This window comes from Schistocerca americana, chromosome 8 (genome assembly GCF_021461395.2).
Source record: "Schistocerca americana isolate TAMUIC-IGC-003095 chromosome 8, iqSchAmer2.1, whole genome shotgun sequence".
In the NCBI taxonomy this organism is placed as follows: Eukaryota; Metazoa; Arthropoda; class Insecta; order Orthoptera; family Acrididae; genus Schistocerca; species Schistocerca americana.
The window spans coordinates 509,443,354-509,449,353 of NC_060126.1; the positions used below are offsets into that span (position 1 = coordinate 509,443,354).

The 6,000-nt window shown below is 42.7% G+C and overlaps 1 protein-coding gene across 1 annotated transcript in view; it reads right to left on the reverse strand.

The window, feature by feature from the left end:
• Positions 1-5,613, reverse strand: part of LOC124544773 (UDP-glycosyltransferase UGT5-like) — a 133,748-nt gene extending 128,135 nt beyond the window's left edge. Inside the window, exon 1 of the mRNA XM_047123451.1 lies at positions 5,501-5,613. The gene's annotated coding sequence lies outside the window, so the exon portion shown is untranslated. The remainder of the gene's footprint in view (positions 1-5,500) is intronic.
• Between the last annotated feature and the right edge of the window lie 387 nt (positions 5,614-6,000).

The following is a 6,000-nucleotide window of genomic DNA, read 5'->3' on the forward strand; positions in this document are numbered from 1 at the left end:
CATTGCTTCCCGTCTTTGGTGCGAATTTTGACGCTTTTTAGCAAGCGACTGGCAGCTGGGACGCATGTTTGTTTGGTTGTGTAGGTGTTGAAGTTAAGCTGTGAAGAGATTTGTGTGCAGTAATGTATGTTAACTCCAAAGAAAGCACGCTTAAATTTATACAGTAGATGATTACACACAAAGAAAAGTCGTATGGGATGCCGTTTCTAAAGGCTACTTGAATAAAAATTTGAGATGGGATGCCCTGAGCTTCAAGTATCAGATAAAAAGCCTACTATCATGTTACTTTAAAGAATACACCGAAGAACCAAAGAAACTGGTACACCTCCCTAATACCGTGTAGGGCCCCAGCGAGCATTCATTTTTTCCACAACACCACATGGTATGCACTCGAATAATGTCTGAAGTAGTGCTGGAGGGAACTGACACCATGAATCAGGCAGGGCTGTCTGTAAATCCATGTGGGGCGCTGCAGTCATGGACTGTGCGGCTGGTCCCGGCGGAGGTTCGAGTCCTCCCACGGGCATGGGTGTGTGTGTTTGTCCTTAGTGTAAGTTAGTTTAAGTAGTGTGTAAGCTTAGGGACTGATGCCCTTAGCAGTTAAGTCCCATAAGATTTCACACACATTTGAACATATTTTTTGGAAATCCATGAGAGTACGAGGCGGTGAAGATCTCTTCTGAACAGCACGCTGCAAGCCACTCCAGATATGCTCAATAACGTTCATGTCTGGAGACGTTGGTGGCCAGTGGAAGTGTTTAAACTCAGAAGAGTGTTCCTGGAGCCACTCTGCAGCAATTATAGACGTGTTGGGGTGTCGCTTTGTCCTGCTGGAATTGCCAAAGTCCGTCGGAATGCGCAATGGACAAGAATGGGTGCAGGTGACCAGACAGAATGCTTACGTACGTGTCACCTGTCAGAGTCGTATTTAGACGTATCAGGGGTCCCATATCACTCCAACTGCACATGCCCCACACCATTACAGAGCCTCCACCAGCGTGAACAGAGCCCTGCTAAAATGCAGGGTCCATGGATTAATGAGGTTGTCTGCATACAGCTACACGTCTATCGACTCGATACAATTTGAAACTCGTCCGACTAGGTAACATGTTTCCAGTCATCAACAGTCCAATGTCGGTCTTGACGGGCCCAGGCGAGGCATAAAGTTTTGTGTCGTGCAGTTATCAAGAGTACACGAGTGGGCCTTCAGCTCCGAAAGCCCTTATTGGCGATGTTTCGTTGAATGGTTCGTACGCTGACTCTTGTTCATGACCCACCATTGAAATCTGCAGCAATTTGTGGAAGGGTTGCACTTCTGTCACGTTAAACGATTCTCTTCAGTCGTCATTGGTACCGTTCTTGAAGGATCTTTTTCCGGCCGCAGCGCTACCGGAGATCTGATGTTTTACCAGATTCCTGATATTCACGGTACACTCATGATATGGTCGTACGGGAAAATCCCCACTTCATCGCTACTTCGGAAATGCTGTGTCCCGTCGCTCATGCGCCGATTATAACATCGCGATCTAACTCAATTAAATCTTCATAACATGCCATTGTAACAGCAGTAACCAATCTAACAACTGCGCCGGACACTTGTTTTCTCATACACCCGCCGTCCGGAGTGAGCGAGCGGTTCTAGGCGCTTCAGTCTGGAACCGCGCGACCGCTACGGTCGGAAGTTCGAATCCTGCCTCGGTCATGAATGTGTGTGGTGTCCTTAGGTTAGTTAGGTTTAAGTAGTTTTAAGTTCTAGGGGACTAATGACCTCAGAAGTTAAGTCCCATAGTGCTCAGAGCCGTTTGAACCATTTTTTTTTTTCTCATATAGGCGTTGTCGACCTCAGCGACGTATTCTGCCTGTTTACATATCTCTGTATTTGAAAGCACATGCCTACCCCAGTTTCTTTGACGCTTCAGTGTAAGACACAATAAGTTTCGAATAGGAAAACAGAGGAAAAAAAAGCAAGAAATTTATCAAAAGTACGTTTGAAAATTGTAAATGAATATTCGTGCTGTGGTGACTTAATAGCACAACAATTGACGAGCCTAACATTTGAACAAAAGAAATAATGAGGTATGTGCAGCTCTTCCATAAACTACTAGAAACATAAATGAAGGACAGTGTGACGCAAAAAATACGGAGTTGAGAAACATAGCCTCCGTTCTTGTGGGTTCTGGCGTCTATGAAATTACCAAACTTGTTGAGTGAAGAGTCTGAGGATGTTAATTTACATTTTCATGACAAAAAGTTTTGTAAACAACGTTTTTTACAAAATAAAATACAAATGACACATTCAAAGATAGTTAATCTTCACGTAATGACTAAGAACCTTCCTTAAGTATTTCTCACTTACAGGAATATTCACCGAAATTCTTCGTTCTGAAATGCAAAATAAATAGTTCAGAGGGGTATATGAGTCGCCGATTGCCAGCTAACGGAATGTTATTGCCAACCTTATCGCTGCAGTTTCCCAAACAGAAAATCTAAAATCTCGCTGTGACCGGCTCCGTTATTAAGATACTTCTTTACCTACAGTCGCCGGCCGGAGTGGCCGTGCGGTTCTAGGCGCTACAGTCTGGAACTGAGCGACCGCTACGGTCGCAGGTTCGAATCCTGCCTCGGGCATGGATGTATGTGATGTCCTTAGGTTAGTTGGATTTAATTAGTTCCAAGTCCTAGGTGACTGATGACCTCGGCAGTTAAGTCACATAGTGCTCAGAGCCATTTTTTTTTACCTACAGTCGCTCTTGCGTTTTTCCTGCCGCATTATTATCACAATAAACGCAGCACAAGCTCTCTAGCAGAGGCGGACTGCTTGCGCAATGAGGCAACGTATAGTCAAGATAATCGCTGTGTGTATCGCGCTCTTCCCGTAAATTTTTGTGCGTGCCCTTTTATTTCCGTGCGTCTGTGATTGTATACGAGGAAAGAGGGAGCGTGTGGACATGTCTTAACCGACTTAAATGGAAAGGGAGACAAGGGAATCAGGAAGTCACACGCCAAGTACAATCTTTACGTTTCTTCATTATCCAGATACTCATAGACGAAACAGGGACTGAAGTTGAGGATATTAAAGCGAAAGCAGAGACGCTTAAGACCATTTTAAAATGGTCCTTTACAAAATGAAAATCCAACGGTTTTGTTTCAGTTTGATTTGCGCTCCACTAAAAAAATGAGTGATATAGATGTTAGTGCCACTGTTGTTGAGAAACGGCTGAAATCGCTAAAACTTAAAATAGCTCCAGGGCCCTATGGAAGCCCTATCAGATTCTATACTTTGTGGCTAGTTAGCCCTCTAGTACCCATAGTCTACCATGGATCATTCGAACAAGGAAATCGTGCCAATTAGTTGAAAGAAAGCACAGGTTTTATCCGTTACAGGAACAAGACGGGTAGCAGGAGTCATTCACAAAACTGCCGTACAATATCCTGACGCTCATTTGTTGTAGAATCTTAGAACGTATCCAGACGACAAACGTAATGAGGTATCTAGAGCAGAGGACGCTATGCTTTTGCAGATGATACGGTTATCCATGAAGAACAGAATGCGATTCATTTTATAAGATCCTTTATTATAAATAAATCAGTAAATCCCCGATTTTTTAAAGAATCGACTTACCATCTGTAATTCAGTTTCGAACGTCTGATTACTTTACAAAAGAGTTAATGCGTTAAAAATTTGACGTTAAGCGTGCAAGGCAGAAAACGTTTAAAATTGTGTGTAAAGTTTGTTGTAAGTTTAAAAAGCGTTCTCATTTTCAAATACTGGATGTATGTAATGTAGGTATATCTGTGCAGTAAGTTGAACTGCTTCAAGACACAAACATAGTTTCTAACGGTAATGGTTGTACTGTGTTGAACCTTTCACATAAGATATAACTCTCCATGAGGTAACGATTTTTTTTTTTAATTTCGGTGAATAATTATACGAAATATTGAAGATAAAATCGTTTTTGCTCCTGGAAGCTGTTAGACAACCTGTAACGCCAGGTTACTTGCTTAATATTATAGAAAGTGCCAGAACTGTTCATAATCTCAGTATAAAATGTCAAAAATGTAAATCAAAATAGTATATACAAAAATGTGTACGAGTATTATTCTACGGCCTTGAAGATGCCTTGCAAATAATAAAGCCGAAGCGCATATGGCACGAAAAATGTGTTTTATCCGGTTGTGATTAGACGAACCTAAAGAAATAATTATCAACATGATTTTATAAACAACTGACGACGACTGGACAACGACAACACAGAGATGGCACCCATATAACAATTTGGAAATAATAATCACAATAACTATGGCAAAGTTAATTTATTATTTTTTAGCAATGATTCAAAAAGTTCAATTTTTAGACATGCAGTAGTAGAAGGAGAAAGGATCTGCATTGCCTAGTGAATCTAATTTTGGCAAGAAGAGGAGCTAAGTGTGCAGTTACAAGTCTCTGACAATGTACTTCCACAAGTAATGTTTGGCAAAAATGCGATTCCAAACGTGGACTGATCTTGTATATTCTCAACAACTGTGTCACAGATGTGTTCCCGAACAGGATAAAGCAGGCGGTCAATATCCCTAATATGTTGTACAGTCATCTGAGACATCCACAACAGTTTGAATCTTAATTTCCTTAGAGGACATACTGAAATTCACCACATGAAAAGCAGAAAAATGCTCCGTAATTAGCAGGAAACAGTGTGGATTGTTACGCTTCTATCGGTGTTCCTCTCTCCACGAGTAAACACGTCGTCCAATGCCAATAACGAACAGTGCAATAATGGTCTCGCCAGACCAAATTCGGTGTTTTACATCCGATGCACTCTGTGTTTTTTGCACATTGCGTCACTGCGTTTACAAAAGGTTTGACATTACCAGCTGTAAGGCGCACATTTTGTTTTTGCATCTCTAAACTGTTACCACTTCGCGCTCATAAGCATTGATTATTTTTGTGACAGTTGTCTTTCCTTTAGAGAGTGGTAATAGTCCTTCAACTTCTTCTAATCTGTGTTGCAAAGTTAGATTTTCAAAGCTGTTGGAATTGGTGAAATCATTTTCCCACTAACTCTTGTATATTGTCATGACACTGGACACCTCCAGATACCCTTAGTAGATTTTTGTCTGTCGTCAAGTACCTAAAAATAAGTATTCGACGTAAACTGGCGCTGTTTAGAATCCTGTAAAGTCTCATATGACGGAACTACTAAGATTTAGAATATGTTCCCTCGGCTAGTGGGTCACTAGAGACTGTTGGAAAACTCGTAACGTAAGAGGGACTAAGCGGGAAATCGCACGCGTTAGATATAAACAAATCATCCCGGCGTACGTCTTTTGAGGAGAAAATCAGGAAACACGCTAATCTGGATTCCCGGATGGTGATGTGAACTCTTATTGTGGGCAAACAGTCAGACGCAATGAGTGGTTGCCACCGTAGCACAATAGTCTTGAGAACACGCAGGTCGCGCAACAAACAAACAGGGCAGCTCTCGTGCATGACGCCACAAACCTTTTCTGGAGAAACACGCTATGTGCGTCGCTGCTTCTCTCAACGCATCAACAGGAGCTTCCTGCCCACAACTGAATCAGATGGTGACCTTGTCCCGAATGTCTTCCGCTGTAATGTGACTGGACACTGGGTGGGGGGAAACAGCTGCAGCTTTCTCGCGCCAGATGGCCTCACTGACGCTGCGAATATCTCAAAGCGAGTCTCGTCTCGCTACGCGCAACATGGTTGCTGGTAGGGACAGAGAGAAGACGCTCAACCACGCAGTCACAGTGGAAGGAGCTTCTCTGTCTGTTTACGCCGGTTGAGAGACAGGAAATATCTGAACAATACTGGGCGAGGCAGCTAGGACCTCAAACAAATCCAAGGCCGTTGCTAGGTGTTTTGCCGCCATAGACGACAACTGAAAATGATATCCTCTTTTTTACTGCCATCAGTATCCTTGATAAGCCCCCCCCCCCCCTCCCTTTGCCACCACGACCAACATCCAATTGCACAACAAC